At 41.5% G+C, this 25,424-nt stretch overlaps 1 protein-coding gene and 1 pseudogene across 1 annotated transcript in view; one reads left to right on the top strand and one right to left on the bottom strand.

Annotated features, from left to right (window-relative positions):
• LOC124320441 overlaps nt 1-25,424 on the top strand; it is a 313,411-nt pseudogene that overhangs the window by 28,924 nt on the left and 259,063 nt on the right.
• Nucleotides 1-25,424, bottom strand: part of LOC124320274 (peroxidase-like) — a 136,888-nt gene that overhangs the window by 15,502 nt on the left and 95,962 nt on the right. The window lies entirely within an intron of this gene.

Here is a 25,424-nt window from a genome sequence, read left to right on the forward strand (position 1 = left end):
GTGATCGAAAATTGGAGTGACTTGACGGGAGTGCGGAAGAAAGGCTCTAAGAGAGAGGGATTTCCGGACGGAGAGGTCGCGCCTCCTCTCCAACTGCCCTTATAAATTGTCAGTGCTGTGCATGTACTAACTATTGGAGAAAAGGCACACACGTGAGCAGGACGAGCCGAGAGGCTGGCAGTAATTATCAATTTGTCCCACAGCACAACAGCACCAGCGACGACGACGACCGTCGGAAATTCGATTGAGCGCGAGCGCGGGGCGTGAGCGCCTCGTATCATTAGACAGAGCGCCGAGGCTAGAAAGCCTTCGAGAGTCCTGATCCAGTCTATAGTCCTATAGAAAATAAAACACCAGCAGCCGAGAAGAAGAAGAAGACAGTCCATCATCAGCGGGGCATATTAGGGCCGCCTTCTCTCGCTCTCTATCACAACTTGGATGAGTTGCGGGGGGGATTAGAAGCATCAGTGCAGTATATACAGTGTTAAATGTCTATAGATGAGTGTGGTACTCTACCAGTCGTCTATTACGGGCGTGAAAAGGAGATATAATAGACAAGAAAAAGAAAAAGAAAAAGAAAAAAAGGAATATTATAAGCTAACCGTAATAGTCTACTCTGCTAGACGTCTCTCTCTCTCTTCGGGTGTATCAAGCAGCACTTTGCCGATGCTTATATTCGTCGCGGAGAAGTATATAGAGCCCATCACGGTGTCCTTGTGTATAGCATCAGTATATATACACAAGGACAGAAAAAATAAGGAATCAGCATCACGGATGAGGGTCTATATAACAGAAAAGAAAAAATGAAAATGGGGCGATCAAAGAACTGATTGAAAGGCAGCAAGGAAGAATCTCTTTCTTTTTTCGTTCATCCGTGATTGATTCGCTCTTCTTTTTTTCTGTTGTATTCCCCCTCTTGCTGGGAGATGTGGCCGTGCAAAAGAGGAGCGCAGCAGCGCGCAGTCCGCTCTTTCTTTTGGATTTCACATCATCATTTCCTTGATCCATCAAGTACCTTGTAGAGCGAACATCTCTCCGCTCTTCTTTTTCTTTTTTTCTCCCTGACACACACAATTCAAACCCTCTCTGCTGAGCTTCTTATAATACGAGCGCGGAGACTTGGCCGTCGTATAGACGCAAGCCAGCATCTATATAATAGACATCCTCTTATTCGCTTTTCTCTTTTACAATTTCCTTACTTTTTTTTCCCGTCAGGGTTGGGAGGGTTATACTTTGTTTGTGGGTGAGTTGAGGATGGCGGGTTCAGGAGCTTCACCAACACTCCAGCAGCAGCACTCTCTCAAGTCTAGAGGACTGGATGCTCCCATGTCTCGTGCTGTATTATAAGGGTCTCCTCCATTATATTCCTCAATCGCTGATGGTGCTGCTGCTCCTCTACAGCACGAGAGTATATCCCGCCCGGTTCGTTTTTTTGCGGTGGCCAAGAGTGTCTCACGGCAGGAGCGTGATGTCAATCCGATCCCACGGAGATCATGTCGACCACGTCTTTTCTATATAATATTGGCGTCTATATATATACGTATAAAAGGCTATCTACAGTCTACACGTCCATATAGAGAGCGTCGGGTTGGCTGGTGATGAAGATGGACGTGGTTGATCTATCCGCACGCGATAGATATAGATCTATAGTGATAGCTCGCTCCTCTCTTTGCCTGTGTGTATACATGTATCAACCGGGCTGGCGTCGCATTCTATAATATCAAAATGGCCGACGTGTCAGTTCCCAATCACGCGCCCACTGATCGCATTATCGACCGCCAAATCTATACCTACACAGCATATATAGATATCGTCGATAAAAAGAATATACTCGATGTAGACTTTCATGATAGATATAACAGCGGCCTGTAGGATAGATATAGCTACTGTCTCATCGACGCGTTCAGCCATAGTCCCAGGTATATATAATAATATTATTGGTTGCGTTCAGATTCTCACGTACTCGTCAGCACGGATTATTTGAAACATAATAATCTGTTGTATATTATATAGTTGGACGTGTATAGTTAATAAAAAAGGAATTTATACAGTTATACGGCATGCCCGCTCAAATTAAATTTGAGTTACAAATGGATCCTTAGAAAAAAAAACAAAAAATTGTTGGGGGGGAGGGATTTTAAAAATGGATTCGTCCGCTCCCAGCACCGCGGCGTTCGTGAAACTATTCGGCTCAAGATTCCAATCTGCAACTGCATGGGATTCCGCGTGTGACACCACCGTGAAATGAGAAAGGACCGCACCTGTGCCGACTTCTCAACCTAATTGGTTCAATGAATACGAGCACGTGTCGGGCATAAACATCACGAGCCGCGATGGAATAAGCCAGTCTAGAATAGCTCAATTTATTTTCAATCTCAACGCGGGAGAGACGGTGATGCAAAAAGCGTGGCAATTATTATAAAAACCCAAATCATTCGGTCAAATCTATATAAGTGTTTAGTATAATTAGGGTAAAATCAACGTCACTTGGTTGATGCGTCGCAAATAATGATTGGACTTGTTTATGGGGTCCCATATGATTGCGATATCAATTGGTGTCATTAGAAGCGTACTCGGTCGCCCTTATATAATTATATGCCGATTCAGATTTCATTCAAACGCGCCATGTATACAAAATACGACATAAGACCAGGATAATAAATCTATACCCAATCACTCCAAAGTGTATTTTGAGAATTCCATCAACAACATATAAATAGAAAAACCTTGTTTGTTTTAGTTTCTTTCCCGTAAAAGGTCAGCAGTATTCAAGTTTACAAAAACAAGCAAAAATCCCGAAACGGATATGGACTCGTATTAATGTGTTTAAAGGAAAATTTCTGAACTGCGGGTTCACATACTATGTGGTCCAAAAGTCAATATTGATAAGAAATCAATTGCCATCAAATAGAAAATCTATGATATGCTGTTTGATTGGCGCGAGCTGCACATTGACTTATTGACGGCGGCCGTTGCTGCTTCACGGACATGACAAGAGAGGATCCGCGAGACGGGCAGACACACACAAAACATCTAAACGAGAGAAGAAGGAGCTCGGAGAGGGGGGAAAAAACCTGGAAAACATCATCAGCCTTTATTTGTTGATTCGTTTGTTTCTCTTTTCTATTCTTCCTTTTTGTTGCCATGGACGCGCCCGCGTCGCGGACGTTGTCGTCGCTTTCTCTTGTCTATAAGCAGCCAGCGCAAAAAGGAGAAGAAGAAGAAGTGAAGCTGCTGAGCTTGGAGAGAAGGACCCGCGAGTTTTTATTTGGCTCTCTCTAGCTCTCTATAGGCTTGTTAGTCAGTAGAAGACGCGCGCGGTATAGTATAAGGATAGACTATACTAACCTCCTCGACTGTTTTCTTTTTTCACTTCCTTCTTCTTCTTCGTTCCATTCTATTCTCAATCCGATTGTGTGTTGCCGCTCGAATTGCGTCGTGACGCTGACGTCGCTCCCGCTCTCTGCTGCTGCTGCTGCTGTGGTTCGTTCCCTTTTCCAAACAAACAAAAGTCCGCCATCAACTCGACGGGGACTCTTCCCACAGTGTATAGAGCCAGCCAGCCCTCCTCCCCTTCGGTTTGATAACGTCGTTTTCATTAAGAAAAAAAGAAAAAAATCTAAAAAATTTCTACCAAAAACAACAGGAATGAAAATAAAAACAAAAGATAAAGAAGGGCGACGTTATATAAATTTTGTTATTTCCGAAACAAGAAAGATGGAAGTTTCCGGCTTGTTTCCTCTTTTTAACTTTTTCGGTGCTGCTGGGCCGCTGCCGCTAGCTTGTTATCGTTTTGAAACGCTCCTGTGTAAAGAGATCATTCCTCATGGCGGAATGTCACGGCGCCCTTTCTTTTTGACTTGCTTGCTGCTATGTGTTGTATGTAGCTATAGCCGACATAGTTTTTCAGCTGACACGGCGGGCGCCCCAGCAGCAGCACCACCAGTACCGAAAGATATGAGCGGATCCAAGATTTTTCGGGACTGCAGCAGCCCAGCAGGGGCGGGACGAATAAGATGACCCGAGTCCACAGTGTAATAGTGCGCGGTGGTAGTGGTGGTTTGGGCACAACAAACAATCCATCACACGTTCTACAAGATCGTGAAGCTATATAATAGATAGAAAGTTGAAGAGAAAAGAGCCGTGACATCTGCCGCTCGGCACCCAGCAGTAACATCATCGCCCCCGTTTTTCCTTCAAGCGAAGAGGGGAGAGAAATGAAACTATATAGTATAGCTACATAATAATATAACAGGCAATTCATCACGTTCGCACCCCGCGTATCAGCGAGGTCGACACCTTATTCAGCAGGCGGGAGCGATGTTGTTCCATCACGACAAAAGCCCTTAGCATCCAAGCCCGGAAGAAAAAATAAATAAATGTTGAAAAAATAAAATAAAATATTATACATCCACAAAAGAAGAGGAAAATTGGAATCGATCCGTCGACAGGGGACGACCGACGATGGAGGGTTCCCCGGGATCTTTGGCTGTCTTGTTACATGTACATCCTTGCATATATATAGGCCGATGGGTGGTGTATAGAGCTGTTGGATACTGCTAAGAATTCGAAAGCATCCATGTCCGTTCAAGCGGACGATGCGATGCGCCCTCAATCTCATTACTATACAGCAAGAAGAAGAAGAAGCGGTGCTGCTGGAGGAACGTTGTGGATGCGGCAATGAATGACGCCGCCGCCTGCACGACACGCGCACAGGAGATGAAGAGGATATAACCCAGCAGCAGCAGCAGAGAGAAGGGGGATGTCAAGTAGGATTGATAATATATTCGCGACGAAGACCTATTTTCTTTTTTTGTATATTCCAGCAAATAAAAAGTCTTCTTTTATTCATCCCCCCCCCCCCCAACCCTTGAAACCATCATCCATCCGCCAGCACCGAACGTTTTTTTTTTATTATTTTTCATAAGTTGGAAAATTTGCTTATCTTGTGGAAAAAAAAATCTTGGATATAGTGGGTGGAAGAAATCTCTTTAAGGAGGGGGGTGAAGCCGCTCTCGTTATTTCATCATCTATTTCTTATTCGACAATAAAAAGAAAGAGTTAAAAAAAAAGGGAGCTCGAATATTTATAACTATAACCAGATCTTTTGAGACTGTTTGATGTGGTAACGCGCCATTAGATCGGCGCTCGTGCGAACTTCTATAGGTCCCATTTTGTTGTGCTCCCGCGGCTGCTCTGTGCATATTACCGCGTCTCATTATCTAATAATATATCGTCAGTCAGTCGGTCATGACCGAAACTTACGGGACCAGATCATAAAAAAATACAAATAAAAGAGGAAAGGAAATTGGGGGAAAGAGAATCTTATTATCCAGTCAAAGAGAATCTAAGGCGAAAAAATTTAAAAAATAAAAAGAGAAAGCAAAGAAGAGAAATAAAAAATCCTATTAAATCAATAAAGGATCGTATCGGAAATTCAATCAACTTTATTATTTTTTTTTCTTTCTTTTTTGATGAATCAGACTTTTCTTTTGATCCGGTGCGGAGAAAAAACAGAAACTGGAGAGAATAAATAAATAAAATTTATTATAGCGCGGCAGCAGCAGATGATTCGAGGCCAAGGAATATATATAGAGGGTCTCGATTTGAAAATCGCAATCTATTTAGAACCGCACCGCGCCAGCAGCAATAAAACACATCACAGCAGCTCTGCAGTCTGATATCATAATAATATAAAACGCGGGCGGCGGGCGACGGCCGGCGACGACGATGATGAGATGCTCTCTTTGAAATATCACGAAAAAAAAATCAAACAAGCCGGCGGACTTTTGCTTTTTTTCTCTCTGTTGTGTATATGAAATCCGGAAATGAAGTTTTTGCGTGAGTGAGATAGAGAGAGAAAAGCAGGAGGGGGGGAGACCCAATATAAGGAAATAAAACTCTTAAAAAACACGCTGATATGTCTTTGCCTCGGAGGCGTTGTCCCAATGGCGGATGCCCGGATGGGAAAAAAACGGGAGCGAGCCGGAATGATTTTTTTATTTTTTTTAAGACAACAAAACAAATAAATATATATCAAAATGCGAGAGAAACGAAATGAAAGGGGGGAAATAAGAAAAGAATGAGAGATAATACTATATACCACCACCACAGCATCAGGCGACGCCAGCGCGCGCGACTGCTGTTGCTCATATTTAGCCGTTCGGTTGCCGCCGCCGGTCCCGGCATCTTCTTCTTTCTCCCCTCAGAACCTTTTTTCTCTTTTTTGGTGTTTCCCGTATCGTCATGAATATGGAGGCGAAATGCTGTGCCGGCACATTTATATATATATATCCCGCACACCACCTGCGACCATCCCCATAACGACTTGATTCAGCAGTGTGCTGGCGGCGGATGCTGCCGCCGCTGTCGCTCTCCCTCCGCCCTCCAAAAGCCAGGGCCTTTTGCATCCGCAAAGGCGGAATCCAAATGTGTGTGTGAGGAGGCTATATAGAAAAGGGGTGGGGTGGGGGAGAAGGGGGAATAGGGATGAGAGACACTCGAGCGGGGTTCCCGGCGGCCGCTGAGGAGCGCAACGCAACGCCATCATCTTTTTCCATGAAGCCACACAGACACACGACATCAACTTTAATCCGACGGTTTGACACACTCGGATAGTCGTTGTCGTTATTCTTTTTCTTCTTCTTTGGGGTACATAGGAGCAACGAGAAGGTGGGCGGGTGGAGGATTTCTGTCTTTCGGATGTATTAGCTTATACCGTTAGAGCGACGAATCCCGCGGGACTGTACGCAAAAGAAAATATACTTGGATCTATCCGGATCTATCTGTATGTAATAGTGAATTTCAAAATATTCAAATCGATATCAAGTCTCATTCACATTTTTAAGTAATGAACGTTGATTATCAGTTTTTGTATGCTATTCGGACAAGTGTAATTTTACCATTAGTGTTAAGTGAAACAGCGTACGTCTATTTCTAAAAGTATGATAACCAGTCAGTATTACATGAACAAGTTACTTTAATTCGTGATCAATTACGTGTAGTCATCCGAAATTGTTGTGTTAGCCAAATTTTCACGGAAATAAACGGACTATGTGTTTCAGAAGTTAATTCTGATATATCAACCTATTGGTGCTTTATTGAGGATGTTCTAATTATGATTTTCGAAAAATAATAAAAAAATATTACCTGGGTTTCGTGGTATTTGATATCAATTGTGTAACGGGTACATAAAGTTTTGAATCAGTTATCAATCCCTGATTCACTCTTTCCAGAGACCCCCGATTTTTTTAGCAAACAAATTTCGAATTATAGTCCGAAATCAATAGAAACTGTGTAACATTTCAAACTAATTTATTTTTCAATTCATGAACATTGAATTAAATTTTGATTGACAGAGGTGTGATAATGATTTTCAGAGATAGGAGGAATTTCAATGTAAAGTATGCATCTGTGGAAGTTAGGGTGAACATTAACTGGGGTCGCATTCGAGGGATGCTTAGATAGGTGCTAATTTATGCTTACAAATGATGTCTTTCGTATTGAATTACAATTAGTCAAACCAATCATAGCGCGAGGTTTTTTTTCCAACTGTGTCTTTAGGGAATGACTAAAAACATTCATTACGATTTTAATAATGATCAATAAATTTCAAAAAATATCTCTCCTGGCTGGACTAAGATAGTTGGCGTACTGGGGGTTATAGTTTCTGAATGAAGTGTATCAATACCTTCATAAAAGTGGTCGTTGATGCATTTAACAAACTCGCCGTTACGTTGACCTGAGTGTTCACTTCGTGAAATCGAAAAAACAACTATGGGTGTGAGCATAATTTGTAATTTTCAATGAAAAGACACCCGATATGCGGAAGCACTTGCGTTAAACTTTTCTCTTTCTTAGCACTTGAAAAAAACTGTTGGATTGATTGACATCAACAACGGTTCCCATCAACAACGGTTCCCATCAACAACGCAGTGGTTAATTATGTAACCGTTTGATAATAACTCTATGAACTTTGATTACCTTTTTATTTCGGTTACTGGGACATTCACAATTGGTTGACAGTAATGTTCGGTTAAATATCGTACTTCTTTTCATTATGGATTATTATCACAGATAGTCTACTAACAAAATGCTTAATATTGTGACAATTGCCACTTCGGAATTCAGATATAGTACGTACTAATCAGGAATGCTAACGATAAATAATGAAGCTCCTGCTACACACAATAGACTTCATCAATTATTTTACCGTGTAAAGCATGTTCTATTTTAATGCGAAATATTGTAAATTAAGTAATGACAGGTGGGAATAGGACCATTAGGGTATTGGGAATACTAAGTGCTTGAAAATGTATCGAGGTCTTCATGGAAGTGGTCGCTAATGAAATTTCACGTGTAGGCGTGTATAATAGCGTTAGAGTTCTCTTCGTGAAATTAGGGAACAAAAATTTGTGTAAGCGTTATTGTTATTAATCAACGGATGGCCTCTCGTTATACAGAAACCCATGGCTTATAACTTGCCGCAACGACGTCAAAAATCCTTGTGGCGAAACTGGGCATCACGTTTATCTGAGTCAATATCCTCACTATAATGTAGTGTAAATAATCTTTATATCGATTATCGTCAACTGGATTAAGAATACCAAATATTCCAGAGGTTATTAACTATTATCAATCAGTACACTCATGAAAGTGGAACGATTAAAGAAATTCCAACCCGATAAAATCAAATTCAGAACAATCAAAAGAGCGATAGCAAGCGATATAATGGAATATTCCAAACTATTTTATTATCCAATTAATGAACGTTGATTTAAACATTGCTTAGACTACTTGGGCGTGTATGATTATATGATATCAGTATTAAGCTGAGCAACGGGCGTCTATTTCTATTATAATAAAAATCATCAAGGGCCACAATCTCAGGGTAATTAACCACTGCGTTGTTGATGTCAATATATTCAATAATTCAACCGTTTTTAACGCGAAAAATGTAAGTGATAACTGATAAGGGATGGGCAAGTTATATTATTTTTCTGTTATATATCCGGTTTCCGTGTATTGATATAGGTTATCTGTTGAATATAACAATAATGCATACAATCAAAGATTTTTTTTTATGTTTATGCTCAAAATCACAATTCACCCTAATTACATATAGTTTGGAATTTTTTAAATTAAGGAAATGTATTTATCTTAGAACGTATCGTGAAGATACTTTTACAGGTGTCGGCAAGCAATCTCTCTATAAGAGTTCCATCCAGTACAATCTAATTTCATCATGAACGTGGGCATTTTCACGAATTTTAATTATATGTCACCCTGACTTCGAACTCATTTCAAATAGTGAGCAATAGTCGAGATGTCGTGCCCCTGTGAGAGCATGTATTATCCCGGAGATATTCATTAGTTATATAATATAAGGCGCCTCTTATAATACAGTCAAAGCATCAGTAAGACGCAGTAAGATTGAGTAAATAAGAACATTTATATTCTAGAAAGTCCTTTTAAAAACTGATAGCGTATGACCGCGTATGACACTGAACATCAACTCAATGAAGGTAATTGATGTAAAAGCGAGCATGTCATCTATATGTCCGATTCGTAGAGATCGCACAGGGGTTAACTTAGAATCCTAGAATCTTAATCAATGTATTATTAGTCTCACATTGAGTGCCGTCAACTGAATTCAGAATGTCTATCAGACCTATCATTCTAGAGGTTTTATTTGAAATCTGTCATCAGTCTATACACTCATGAATGTGTAACGATTCCAAAATTTCCATACAAATGCGCGGTTTAAATTTATAGATGCACTCTAAATATCAATAGCGGTATTAGATTTCTTAATAAGAAATTAACTCTCTTTATTTGAGCTGCTGCTCGCTATGACATCTTGTTGCATGGAGGATTCTTGAGGCCAGAACTCTGTAAATTGAAATAAATAAGTTCTATATTGGTTATCGACAACTGAATTTATAATGTTAAACCTCCCAAAGTTCATTGACTATTAACAGTCAAAAAAGTAATAAAAGTGAACCGTTTAAAGCATACTAATTCATATAAGAATGACCGTCACTGTTCATTGGTAAATGTACAAACATTTCTTCTTACGTAATAGTTAATGTTGTCAATCTTGTGAAATCATAAGCTTCAGCTAAGAGTTGCACACGGAGTTGCCTTAAGGCACAGAACCTTTCCTCTCATTGCTTTCAGGAAATGAGAATTCACAACAATTTCGCATCACATTCCCAACACAAAAGAGCAAAATCAATAAATATTATTTAATATTTCAAGCTATTTATTATTCAATTAATGAACGTTGATTAAATATTTGTTTAGGTAACTGGGGAGTGTAGAATTGGTTGCTACTTCTGGAACTTAATGGTAACATTGCCAATAATTGAATGATGTTTAACAACCAGGATCACTAGAACAGGATGCTTTATATTTGTGACATTGAAATTCGTACTAGATAGACAACGCCTGTAAAAAAGGTTTTTTTTTCAAGGTCTTATTGAAGTAAGATTCTACATTACGTGTTTAATCTCAGTACTTCCTAAAACTTCAAAAAAATTTTAAAATGATATATATCTAGTGCTATTTTTGATCATTGGCGTAGAGGCAACAATATGTGTCTGTACCGTGTCAATCCTATCGCGGAAGTGGTTGCTAATGAAATTTCTCACGTATACTCGTGAATGATGGCGTGAAAGTTCACTTCGTGAAATCAGGAAAAAAACTTTTGAGTGTGAGCATTATTGTAATTAATCTTATACAGCAACGAATCCCGCAGGACCGCAGGCAAAAGAAAATAAACTTGCATGTATCTGAATGCGAGGTGAATTTCAGAATATTCAAATCGTTTCAAAGAGCGCAATCAATAGATCTACTTGGACTAATTATAACTATTTATATTTTCAAATAATGAACGTTGACTATTATTTGTTGTTTTTTGTTCGGACGAGTTTTATAGATTGCTATAAGTTTTAGTTAAATTGCAATACGTCTGTTGCATACAGGGATAATCACCACAATAACTCAAAAATTTATTAACTGTTTATTTTCGTGATAATTATCACGTGTTATTCAAGAACCTTTCGTACTGCAAGGACGAAGTCAAAGGAAAATTTATCTAGAGAACGGTTAATACCAATCACAGACGATTCCACACTCGTTGAGTAGGTCACTGATAAAAAAAAATCACAAATTATGCGTCGGTTATGTGAGCTAGAGTCACCTGCGTAAGATGGCGTCATTGTGTTTAGAATGATGTCTTAATACTTATGTGAAAATGGCCGGCAATATAATTTTGGATGAACGCTTAATACTAACGCGCACTAACGTTCAAGTTCATTTCGATAAATTTAAAAAACACCCTTATTAGCCTATCATCTTGTTATGATAGTTTGTTAAAAAGCCCTCGGTTTTTGACTCGCTGCACTCGCACTTACCCCCTAATATTTCGCTTAAATTATTGAATCTATTACGAACAATCACGTTACGCATTGGTTATTCCGAGGGTTATTCTTGCTGCTCTTTACTTCGAACTCATTTCATATAGTGAGCAATTGACGAAAAGTCGTGCACTTCGTAGAGAATGTAAAAGTTCAGAGATATTGTTAAATTTTTTAACCTAATCTGCCATTTAGGATACAGTCATTACATCTTTCAGTTACAGTCTAGTAAAATCATTCATGTTCTAAAATGATTCCCTTCGGTTGGGCGGCATCTCCGAATCACGTTGAGGAGCAACGTTATCCAATTAAAAGGGGTTGGGTAAATTCTGTCGAGCTATGTAATAGCAACTGCTGGAGTCTAGTTTCAATTATCAACCATTTCAACGGAAATCTGATGTAGGTCACCAACAAATAAGTTAAGAGTGCTATTCTAACCACATGTCTCTGCCTAATAGCAGTTAATACACTCACGAAAGGGAACCGTTTAACGAAATTCCAATCCCCATTAACAATGACCATCACCGCTCATTAATAAATGTAAAAATCTCTTATCCAACGTAATAGTTAATGCTATCAATCTCATGAAATCATATAAGTTTCAGACTCGCCTTATGGCACGGTTTTTTTTTCTCTCATATCTTCAGGTTTTAGCAGTGACTAATATTTCAAAAATTGAACACTTGAATTACACAACATCGGTACTCTGACTCGCCCCATTCCGGGACCGCATAAAAAAACATTTGCTGGACCGGTCCAGCGCACTGATAGCGGAACGGCCGCTCCGCCATGCATAGCTCAGCCAACTCTCGGGACAGCCAACGAAGACGGAATTGACGAATTCAAATCTGAAACACTGCATCAGTTAATTAGCGAATTTTCTCAATCAACGAACTAAGAAGTAATTATTGTTTAGCTTCATGGGACGTCCATGATTGGTCTCCATTAGTGATATGTTGAATAGCGTATCTTCATTTATTATGAGAAACCATTACATAGGGTTTTACCTTAAATGCTTAACATTGTGACCGTTGTCACCTCCCGACTCCCGTGCATGAGTAGAGCGTCCTGAAAAGACGACGCCCACACGAAATAATATTCACCACTGAGGTTGTGATGGATTAAGTTCATCTAAGATTGAGCTGAAAAATTCTAAAAATAAATATCGACAGGTGGGACTAGGATCATTGACGTATTGCAAATGATACTTATTTGAAAGTGTGTCAATATCTTCGTGGAAGTGGTCGCTAATGACATTTCACATGTAGGCGTGGATATTAGCGTGAGTGTTCACTTCGTGAAATTAAGGAAAAAAACTTTGTGTAAGCATTATTGTTATTAATCAACGGATGGCCTCTGTTTATACAGAACCCCCCGGCTTATAACTTGCCCTTCCCATATCACTGAAATATTTCACATTAGAAACGTTTGAATTGATTGACATTAACAACGGCTCCCATCAACAACGCAGTGGTTAATTACATGTCGCCTTTACTTTGAACTCATTTCAAATAGTGAGCAATGGCAGTCGTGTCGGCTCTTAGTGAGGATTTAATATTTCAGATATATTATTTAATCATTTAACTAACTATGCCTTTTCTTATGCAGTCGTAGCGTCAGTTAAATTATGTACAGCAAAATGATTCATATTCTAGAACGGGCTCTAGTTAAAATGTGTAATGTTCTCAATATTGAAACAGTTATAATGGTTAAAGGATGTTGACCAACACTACTCGATTGATACAACAACGATATTATCAACCAGTTTGTTGGCTCTCCGTTTGACTCGTTAAACTGTATCCTTCTTGAGGCATCTATCTCGCTAATAAAAAATCAAGGTTCTTATTGCGTATTGACTACTGAACAAAGGATGCTTTTATAATTCACAGGTCATTTACCATTTAGAATAAATACACGTATCAAAGTGAAATGATTATAAAGATTTCAATCCACTTAAACATGATCATCACTGTTCATTAGCAAATGTCCTAATATTTAATCCAACGTAATATTTATTGCTCTAAATCTAACGAAATCATAATTTTCAGCGTGAGAGTTGCCTTATGGCACCTAGAATCTTTCCTTCCATTCCTTTCAGAATTTAGCAATGACTAATATTGCAAAAATTGCGGTGAGAATTATACAACATCGGTTACTGTGACTCACCAGTCACCCCATTGGATTGCATCTAAAAAATATTTGCTCGACCGGTCCAGCGCACCGTAGCGGGACGGGCTTTCCGCCATGCAGAGCTAAGCCAAAACCCTCGGACGGCCAACGAAGATCGAATTCAAATCTGAATCGTCGCAACAGTTTCTGCCAGCCGGCAGCATAGCATCAGCCAAACGAATCATATCAAAACCCAAAAGATTACACACGCTGCCAAACTCAATCGGACTACCGCTAACTCTGCTTGCTGCGCTTAAATGTCGTCATTCTTTTTTGTCGTCTGCCAATTGTCTCCGACTACTGAAAAACTCCCAGTGTCCCGTTCAGTTTTTTGTTAAAAATATATACTGTGCTGTGATATAACGCGGGTGATCTGCTGTTGCGTGAAACGGAACGACGCCGGACTCCTTTTTGCTTCATCTCTGCTGGCCCGTTTTCTTTTCTTTTTTTCCCTTCCTGGAACAATTCCAGATGTAACCAACATGATCGGTCGTCTCTCGTCTTCCAACTGAGACTCTGTGCAAAAGCACGTGACGTATATTCTACTTTTTTGTTTCATCATTTAGCGACGCTTTCGCGGCTCCTTTCAAGACCGCCGGAATCGCAATGAAGTGTGTATATAAGACGTCCATCCATCCGCTCACTCATTCATTTCGAATTTCCCGCTACATTCGAGTTACATATCGTCCCAAACAATCGAGTTATTTCAAAGTCATAACCAGTTGACATCAAACGTGTGCTTGATGTCACTTGACACGATTCATCCCGGCTGTGTTATTCTCACTATATTGTTATATTGGGGGTCCCGCGGGCCAGCGGCCAAAAAGGACCAGCTGTTAACATCACACTAGACACGCTGCTGTGACTGCTTCATCATTCGTGATTTTGTCCCTGGTGTTGCTGCTGCTGCTGGTGACAATTGTCTAGTACACAGTAACACAATTGACGACATGCATGACACCTCGTTCTCTGATTTAATGAGCCGAATCCAATCAGAGTTAAACCGGCGCCCAGCATCCATCCAGGCACTTGTATCAATATTATTTTTTGGCGCCACGTCAGAACGGTTGGGATCAAATAATAAATTGATATCAGACCTATCAATAAGAAACAAAAGGGAACGTACATATATCCGCCGACAAACACGTCAAAGATCTCTCTAGTTGCTGTGCTGTTGGTCTTTATAGCCTTCTCTTCATTCACACGCAAAGACTCATTATTATTACATCAAGATGAAGAAGATGCAACACAATGAGCAGCTCCATATCTCTACTATATATAAGAAACTTCCATTATAAGCGAAAGTTTTACGGAAAGGCACTTATAGTATGTAGTACTTTTTGACTGTGGGGGCCTTTAGATTCTTTCACGGTTGATATAACACGACCGTGCCCACACACAATACAACACACACAAGACTTGATTATTATTAGACACCCAAACTCTCTAATGTATACTGTCTCACTAACTTATTATCCGCGAGCTAGATAGAAATCTCAAAGGCGGAAATGAAGCCAAAAGTTTTTACACGGCGCCAAAGACAAAAGAAGAAGAAGAAGAAGCAGTTCTATAGCAGCATCAGATTTCCTATAGAGGATGACGTCTCTCCTGACACAACAAAAGATATGTGTGTATATACCAGAATCAAAGCTGTTTTCCCCCGAAAATATTACATTATAATGTGATATCTATCTCTCTCAATAAACCCTGATGATGATGGTGATTGTTTAGCCTACATGTAATATATTTCTGCATCCGCACCGACTTCCGTTGTGGGTTGAAACAATTCCGTGCGTGTTGTATATAACTCTGCTGCTGCCAGTCCTGTGCACCGGGGGATGTACAGAAAACTCTGTAGGAGAACTCAAGCTAATGCCATATTATATATCTGATGCTGTGGCATGCTGTGCTGCTGCTTGTTTGGAGGATTCCTTTTAGAAAAAGGAAGAGGGGCCGGAATGATGAAGTGGATACGTTTCTTTTCTTTTCCAACTTTCTGGTGGGGTTTTGGCCTTGCGGACGTTATATTCGTTTTTTTGTTTTTCTGTCGAGCGCATAAGAGAAAATGTCACCACAGCAGCGACTTGACGGTGCTGGAATTCCTCGTCCTCCTCCCTCCCCATTGAAACCGCGCCCGACGGGTGCGAGCGCTAAATATATATCCGTGCGTATATACGTATAGTGGAGAGAAGAGGGACAGTCGGGAGCAGGCAGACAAACGCTGTCAGAGAGACAGCAGTCGGGACAGCAGCAGCAGGGGGGAAAGAAGAAGAAGAAGAAGAATGGAACTTGGGTACGGCAGCAGTTCAGCGGAAGTCGAGAGATGACGGGCAGGACGACGAAGAAGACGAAGGGGATGGATGCGGAAGCTCAGATTGCGGTGGACGACGACGAGTGCTGGGCATATCATCGTGGCGAGCTACAAAAGAGAGCACACATATTTTGGACCCTCTCCGTATGTGACACACAGCACATAACTGTGAGGGTAAAAGCAGCAGCGGTCGCTTTTTTACCATCCGTGCCAATATATTAGCTATATAGACGATATCTATCGGAATCCATCGAGAGAGCACAAACCGGAAATCTATATAAAATATCCATTGAAAATTCTTTACTCTTTTTTTACTATATTTGATTCTTTTGCTGGAGACTTTGTTGTTGTTTTGTATTAACTCTCAATCTCGTATCTTCTCTCTTATTCTCTTTACACACAGTTTAGACAGCGGGTCGTCTTTTCAATGGAGTTAGTCTCAAACATGCCCAGCGCGTCTCTGTGTACACACATACATATGTACGCTGTTACATCTAATACGAAATAGCTATCCGGCTTTTCTTTTCATTTGGTATATAGAGCGAAAGAGTAGATTTTCTCTTTCAGTTTCTTCTTATAACAGTGGGTGGGGGGGGGGGGGGGGGGGCAAAAGGCTTCGAGGTATACACACACACTCTATCGATTCGATTCCGGTGATGCAGTATATATATAAGAGTATACTATATACTAGATACACTCTTTTCAATTTTCAGCTCTTCGATTCCGGATGATGATCCTATTCCGGCGTTTCAATTCCTCTCCATCAGTTTCAGCTATAGCAGCAGCAGCAGCAGCTTCCACACAGCAGGACTATATGTCTATCTATTACTCTATAGCCTGCTGCCTCCCCCCCCCCCCCCCCTCTTCTTCTAAATGGTTATGTACACGTACAAAAGCGACCGGTTTCTCCTCTTTGAGCAGCAAGAGCCTCTCAAACAGCAGCAGCAGCAGCACAGAGAGACGGAAACTGTGTAGTATAGATGTCTGCAAGTCTAACCTCTCTTTCTCTCTGTGATGTTGGTGGGGGCCTCTTATCTTTTTCTTCTACTCCGGATAGAATAACGTCCCATTAAACGTTGATATAGTATATATAGTACCACCGAAAATTCACTATATGTGGCCCGATATTTATCTGAAAGAATATAACATAATGCCAGCAGCCGAGAGAGAGAGAAATAAGGTTCGATTTAATTGGAAGCTCCTGTGTCCTATGCTACTGTGTGATGGGGTTTTAGGTCTCCGTGTTATTAGCCTACACACACAGCATGTCTAGATCTTTTTCTTGTGTGCTGGAGAGAGCAGCAGTCGTTACGTTCTTTTGCCATGTCCAATATATAGATTTATACATAAACGACAAACGATTTATGACCTGAACGAAAGTTATAGGTTTTGAAAAATGGCGCGCGGGGTCCAACTCGCATCATCCCAATATATCTGCCGCCCAGCTCTTTTATTGTATGTGTCTCTTCTCTATACCCAGCCACCCACACCCGTGGTTTGAACCATATGTGCTGCTGGGCGATATCTTCAAAAACTCTGAAATGTTACATTATAGAAGATGAAAGAAATATAAGAAATCATTTCTGATATGGTACTCTGCTGCTGGGCCATATTCTATTCGGATATGCGACTGCTGCTGCTGCTCTTATATACGTATATAATATTCTTTTTTTCTTTTTTCCAGCTAATAGAACGAAGATGTTCCCTTTATATTAGCTCTGATCTCCGGAGCAGCAGCAGCAGTGGAGCACAGTCCATCATCAATAATTCCGGGCCGACCCCGAAACCGTCTGGCGTCGACATTACAGACGAATCAAAATCGCCAGCCCTCATAAAATAATAGATGTCAATGTTTGCTGCACAAAAGTTGTTCGGCCAGCAGCATCGGTTTCATCCAGCAGCAGCAGCAGCTTATTATCTTTTCCTATCCGCAAAAGGGAGGAGGAGCTGAGTCCGATATATGTGATTATATAGTGGCATATACATCCAGAGGGGCTGCTCTGCTCTCTACTACTAGCAGCAATCACTTGCATAGGAGTCCTACAGAGAAGAGCTATATCCGACAATAAGGGACTCTGTGGAGTGTGTCTGGTGCTGTAAGAGAGATATCACCACGCCCCAATCACGTCCATAAAGCTCTGCCTTTTACCAGTTCGATGGCAATCACGTCAAAAGCCAGTAGCGCCGAGCATCTTCTTCCTCTCCTCCCATCTTGTTGTATTATATGACTATACCTTTTCTCAAACAGACGACGACACTAGACGCTCTGACCGGCTGCCGTTTTGATATAGACCGTCCTATAGACGACGACGACTATTCATTCGACTATATAACTTCGATATGGCGACTCGTCACCAGCAGCAGCAGCAGAGGGTTTGTCGTGTATTATAGAAGAGTGACCAGGACCAGAACCGCGCGTCCTTTTAGACAGCAGCTCGCCCAAGATATTGTATAATGGGATATATATATCTGTACCAGCAGAGAGAGATTGCTGGGATATTTATCGACCCTGGCAATCGATATTATCTATCAGCCAAAAGCCCTCTGATTGCCCTAGTTTATAGGTGCTGGACTGTGTGTGTCTAGTATATAGGCTGTATGTAGGATTGGATTTGTCCTCAAAACAGCACAAACCCACCGTCCACTTTGATTTTCTTATTTTCTCCGCTTCGTCTCTCTATAGGAAAATCAGAACTGACAATCCAATTTTCCCCATTTTGCGCTGGACGGCGGTGGCTGGCTGCTGGTTTTCCCCACATCTCAACTGATTGAGCACTGCTGCGATGCGGTTGGCTTTTGTTTTTATCCCCAACGCGAAATGAGCGGCCATTCAACCCGATTCAACCAACAGTTCTTTGATGAAGCGGAAATGAATTCCAATCAAATCATTCTATGTATGTATGAAATATACCCCCTGCCCCAGCTCTTTTAGATAAATATGTCATTACCAAACAGAATAAACAGTGTACATACATCCATGTCCGGCTGTGTCATCTGCAGCTACATTACATACAGCCCTCGTCGTCTATAAATGGATTTACAAAATGTGTAATATAGTCCTATAAGAAAATTGCACAGCAGCAACCCAAAAAAGCATAACTTAAATATTATGTCACGGATAGTGCGAACACGCAAAATGCGCGCTCAAAACACGCTGGGTCCTTTTCTTTTTCTTTTTCCATATGCTGTTGTGTTTACAAGAGAATCATCCAAACAACCCCAGCGAGTATATAGTATCGTTGGGTACAGGCTTGTTATCCATCCATCCATCCAGGCTGTGCTGATGATGCGCTGTATATAGGCTATATCGCCCGGTGCAATCCAAGTTGTACACCTCTCCGTCTATGTAAGAGATAAAAAGAGTCAAAGAATCAGCGCAGGACTGGCGGTCGTTTCTTCTCTCTGCCCTGTGTGTATGTACGTGTGCTGTCGAGGTGACGAAAGAGCTTGTCCAAATGTGTAACAGCAACGATTCCTTTATTTTCTTTTCTCTGGCGGCTGCTGCTGCTGCTGGACGTCTCCGTATTTTTTTTGTCGTTCGCCAATCAGCTGAGCGATGCGCTAACGAGAGGAGGGAAACAAGTGAACACACACACACACAAGTCTATAAGGAGGGGCGAAAAGAAAGAGAGAGCATATAGCATATACTATTAGGCGCCCAATTTGACCAAAATAGCTTTTTTGCGCCCCACTTGCCCTCCTCGGAGACGGGCCGACGTCACCTCCGACGTGAACTGATGCGGGGCCCCCCCGACAACGCGCAGGTTCCGGGGAACCGGGAGGAGGTGCGGCTGCGGGATCGGTTTAGGTATTTGACTCCAAGGAGAAGGAGGGGGAGTTCCATAGAGGAGCATCTTCTCACATATATTTGAAAAGAAAGAAAAAAGGAATCCAGCATCAGCAAGGGCCGGATAGGAAATATTTCGTGAAAAGAAAAGATGGGCGGAATGTCGACTGCTGGGCTGCTGGGCTGGCCGGCGAGGATATCTCTCTTTTTCGGCCCCGCCAGACACACACACACACCAACACCAAAAAGTCCTTGCCTCCCACACACACACACACTCCTATATAGTAGTATTATATATATACACACACAACACGCTGATGGTGTGTGTGTGTTGTGTGTATATACTCTCGTCTATATAAGAGAGAGCGGTCGTCTTTTTTCTCTGACGTCGTCGACGTCGTTGCAGGTGAATTTAAATTTAGAACTTTTTTTTGGTTTCGTCCTTCTCTCTCTCATCTCCCCTTTTGTTACGTCGTCTATTTCTATTTTCTCTCTCCCGTTCTTCAATTCGTTCGTTCAAAGTCGTCCGTTTTACCGGGCGGGCGCGCGCGGATGAGAATAAGGGCGATAACGACGCCACAGCGCTAGGCGGCCATCACCTGCAATCTCCTGGTCCATCCCTTATTTTATATTTTTCTTTTTCCTTTTCCTTTTTTTTCTTGTTGTTGGGTTGATCCGCCCGTCTCATTCCGTTGATGCGGGGCTGTGTATATGAGCTGCGCACGGAATGATAATCACGCAAGGCTGCCACCACCGTTTTGGTATTCAAATCATCACTCCACCCACACCACCCCATCTCTGACTACTACTACTACTGTGCTGGTGGTGAGCAGCGCTGTGTGCGAAAGAAATAATTTATTTACATTCTTTTTCTTCTTCTTCTTCTTCTTCTTCCACCATTTTTATGATTACCCATTTATTTTCGTTCGCGCGCGGACTCTCGGCGGCGGCGGTGACTCTTCTTCTTCTTCTTTCGCCCAACGTCAATGCTGTCACCCGACTGTATCTCTACTCGTCTAGGGCGCGCGCGCTACTATACCCTGCGGCGCTATATCCGCTGTACAAGCGGCGTCCCATAGACTTTCATGCGCTCAACGCCCGTCAGCGTCTACGTCGTCATTTTATTTTTAGATAAAAAATCCAACCCGGTCGCTTTTCGAGCTGATTTCTTTCGCCACAGCATTATTAGTATACATGTTCTATATTATACACACACACTCTAATAGGCTTCGGTAGACAATTTAAATAAGAGGTCTCAGTCTCGTTATTATTTTGAAATATAATAGATGCGAGGATTACATTTTAAAGCGCGATATCTTATATAACGGTTTTTCTGCTGAGCGTGGTCTGCATAAGAATGACCAAGATCAGCATCAGCATCGGCCAATCTAACGAATTTAAATATACATGAAATCTATGAGCTCGTGGGGGGAAAATATGCGGGGCGCGGCGAGATTGACGGATCGACACCATCGCAGGACTTGACAAGAAAAGGATCTCGCGCGCTAAAGGATTTATTCTCTATTTTATTTGTTATGGGGAAGAAAAAAAGGCTATAGCTATTTTCCAGGGGAGGGATTTATATAAAATCTAGTCTCTGGAAATTACCAATTCAGATGATGAATTGATGATGATGATGATGATCATCTTCTTTATTTTCCCATTCAAAGTCAATCTGGTATGCCTTTTAGAGCCTGTCGTCTCCCCCATTTTTGATTCGCTAATATTATCTAGATATAGTCGGCGGCGTACACACATAAGGACGTTTTTGCTGCTGCCTACGGCACATGTAATAGGTGCTGCTGGGATCTCCCCACACACACATACACACGAGGGAAAAGGAGGGCGCCATCAAAAAAAGAGACGACGACGACGACACGATAATATAACAAACCGCAAAAGCCTCTCAGCTCCAGTCTGGGCCGGTGCTGTGTGTGTCTACGAACTCGGTTGGATGACGGATGCCCGTCACGTCGCACCAGACGAGCTGTGCATGGAGGGGGAAAAAAAAAAGGAGAGCACAGCGAAAGAATTTCAAATGACACAACAACCAGAACAACAGGGGGGCGAAAGAAAAGAAAATCTGAAGAAGAAAAATCAGATGAATCTTCTTCTTCTTCTTCTTCTTCATCGTATATAAATCAATAAAAAAGGACCACGTTATAACGATGAGAGAAAATATATAATCGAGTTCTTTTATCTTCTTCAACTCCTAAACTATAAAGGGAATTGAGGACATCAGTCGATGCTGCTGCCGGAATTGGGTCTCTCCCCCCCCCCCCCCCCCCCTGCGCACCACCGTCGACCGGCGGTGATGACTGTCAAATGTCCCGCGTGATTTCCACGGCCACCGATTTGTTCATCCGCTCCACGGTTCTTGTATAATAAATGCATTTTCCGGTTCCAAAGAAATTTCTATTCGCCATCGCCATCAGCATTCCTTCGTCTATACATCAAAACCAATCGATAGGTAGACGGACGCCCAGCATGCAATAGCGCGAGTTAGAAAATGTTTGACATTTTATTTGTGTTGTGCCATTTTCCCCCTCTTGTTTTGACAGCTCGCAGGGAAGAATCAGAAATGAAGAGAGAACATTATGAGAAATAACTCTTTGCGTCGTCAGGAACGCCAGCAACCGGGTGGGGTGGTGGTGGCGGTATGGTTTTTTGGGGGGGGTTCCGGACGCGCGCATCATCATCAGCAGTTCTATATAAGACGGGAGGGGTTTGGTCGCCCGTCTATTGGAAGAACAAGAGGCCGTGATGACGGCAGACAGAAGAAAAAATGGTTCTTTATAGATTCTACCCTCCTCTTCTCTATAGCTCGCAACAGACGACAGCGGGAGCGCAGCTCAGCAGCAGCCAGTGCTCAGCTCTACACGGCCAAACGAAGGAAACAAACAAACAAACAAGTCGAGAGAAATAACCATCGGCAGAACAAGAGGGGGAAATATATAGCAAACAAGAGAGAGAAAGAGAAAAACAAACGAAACGGTGATTCATCTCTCTCTCTGCTGCTGTACACACGCAAAGAAGGAAGGAGAGACAACAAAACAATCAAAAAGAGACATCATCACAATAATGAAAAATGGTAATGAACGCCCGACGACGCGACGTCGCCCACCCCCCTTTTTATCGGGCGGAGCTATAGACGGAGAGGGCTCAACTCGAGCGACTGCCACACACTTTTTTCACGCCAGTTCCCGGTGGAAAGAATAAAATACAACAAATCAAAGGTTTTCTTTGGGGGAAATAAAGAATAAGGCATCGATTGGTTTATAACAACAACAAAAAAATAAAAAGCGCTTTAGGGGCTTCTGAGATGCGTATTAGAATAATAGAGAAAAAGAAAAATGATGACTGGAGAAACAGCAGTGCGCTCATAGTCGCTATATGGCTCTGCACTCTGGAAAAATATTTAAAAAAATAAGAGGACAAGACATTTGAATGCTACGCCGCCGCTGGCGCGTGCAATAATAATAATAAGTTCGAGGGGTCGTGTCAAAAAAAAAAAGGGGGGAGAGATATAGATAGAGACTATATAGTCGTGTGTGACGTCATTTACACCCAATCACCCCTATTAGATGTATACAATTAAATTTATCTGAATAAATCAGACCAGCCTGATGTTGTGTTTCTTTTACTTCTTTTTTTATAAGGTTATTCGTTCCTTATGTTTATGGTAATGACATTCTTGGGAAAACGGTTGGGATATTTTTTCGAATGCATCCAGTCGGTGAAAAGAGATAAAAACGTGAGGTGGATGTGTCGTTTATCGATCAAAGTCACTCTTTTCTTTTTTTGAATTTTTTGGCGCGATTATCTGGGTCTTGAATTGACGTAGCAATCGATTCACCTGCTGGGGGGGAGATAGAGTCAAACGATTTGAATATATACGGAATTTGGCTACATCATCACATGTGCATAAGTGGCTGCCGGGATGATATGATGCTGCCATTTCACGCGGAATCAATGATGACGATACATATACGCTGGTAGGCTATATAAAAGAAAGAAGAAAAAACTACAAGCAGGAAATCTTGTCAAATGACCGCACCGATTGGCTCCCGCGTGATCCAAACCTTTTTCTTTTTTTCCCGTCCATTCCACCATCATCGCACACGGTGGGTGGAAAAAGGGGAGAAAGAGAGAGAATTGGGAGGGGGTTCTTCGTAAAAAAAAGGTTTGGGGCCCGTAAAAAGTGAAGAACCCACTTAAGACGTCGTCGCGGTCGTCGTGCGGGACGATGGTAAATGGACGCGGGGATTGTGTTGGGCAGCAGTGGTGGGTGGGAGAGGAAACTGGCCTGATATAATATAAAGAAAGTACTTGTGTCTACATATAAAGAGCTGCTCTCTATAGGACTATAAGGTATACATATATACTCATGTGCTATACGGTACTATATACCTATAGCCGCCCATTCTATAATAGCCCAAAAGGATAGACGCCAGAGCGTCCCATATAACGTCCTCCACACCGCTCTAAACATGTCCAATAAGTCGGTCGGTAGAAAGGCTGCTGCTGATGCTGATGCTGGTTGGTGGTATAGCGCTCTTTTAATAAGAGCAGCTATAGCTAGGCTATAGCTCTATATATAACATATATATCAAGATTTCTTTTTCTTTGGCGGATTGATCGAGACGACGGAATGTTATATACACGCGTGTATTATATTATTTGCACCCCACACGAAAACTAGACGGCTGCTGGTTATTTGTTCAGAATTTCCCTTTTTATACTATTATTATTATGATTATTTGCGCCTTATATATTCGCAGCTAGAGACGAAATGAAATGAAACGGCCAAAATGTCCTTTGACACAATTTTGCTCCCTCCCTTTTGAGTCTAGATGTGTGTACATTCATACAAAAACGCCGCTGTATTATATATTTGTCCGAGCAGCTTATGTGTCCACCAGTAGCCGCTGAGAACCTATATAGTAGAAAGCCACTCATCTCGTCTAGTTTTTCCCACTGTATAGAATTTCTCTATTCTATTGGCATTTCTATATAGGGGTTACACACCCACTCACGTGTGGAGATATGAGAGAGCGGTGGGGGAACCTAATAAAAATGCCCGGTACTTTTGAATGTCACCCTCTCATTCGCATCTGCCCTTTACATCTGCGCATTATATACATCCCTTCTCTCCGATTTTCTTTTATTACAAAAGAAAATATAAAAGACCTTTTTTCGAAAAAGGTTTTTCTTCCTCGGGGCAGGAATCTCTTGCCTACCAACTCAAAAATTTTCTAAACATTTAAAATATCTAAACTCCATATGTGATGATGTTATATAGGCCCATGGGGTTATATATTATTATATTCCCAGCGTAAATTAGAATATCCAGGAGGGGAAAGCGACGGATGACCCGGATTTTATTTTTGAGAAATATAGGAAGAAAATGTTGGTTATATAACTTTAAAGACTTTTCTTGAATGTCTAATAGTTGTACAGAAGATAAGAACGTCGAGAGAGGCCAAAAAGTTTTGATTTCGATTGATTGTTGGGTGTTATATCCTCCATATTTTTCAATCCTGAAAAAACTTCTTGCGTGCATTGTGAAAGAGATCAACTGATATCACAAGTCTACATGTACACACACACACATTTATAACTGCGAAAAAGACGAGAAGAGGCGAGGTTATGTACGTGTAGAAAATGGATTTTTCTTTGAACAGAAGTTTTGATTTTTTTTTTCTTATTTTCCTCCCTGATTTCGCGGGATGTATAG

The sequence above is a fragment of the Daphnia pulicaria genome, chromosome 1 (genome assembly GCF_021234035.1).
Source record: "Daphnia pulicaria isolate SC F1-1A chromosome 1, SC_F0-13Bv2, whole genome shotgun sequence".
NCBI lineage: Eukaryota > Metazoa > Arthropoda > Branchiopoda > Diplostraca > Daphniidae > Daphnia > Daphnia pulicaria.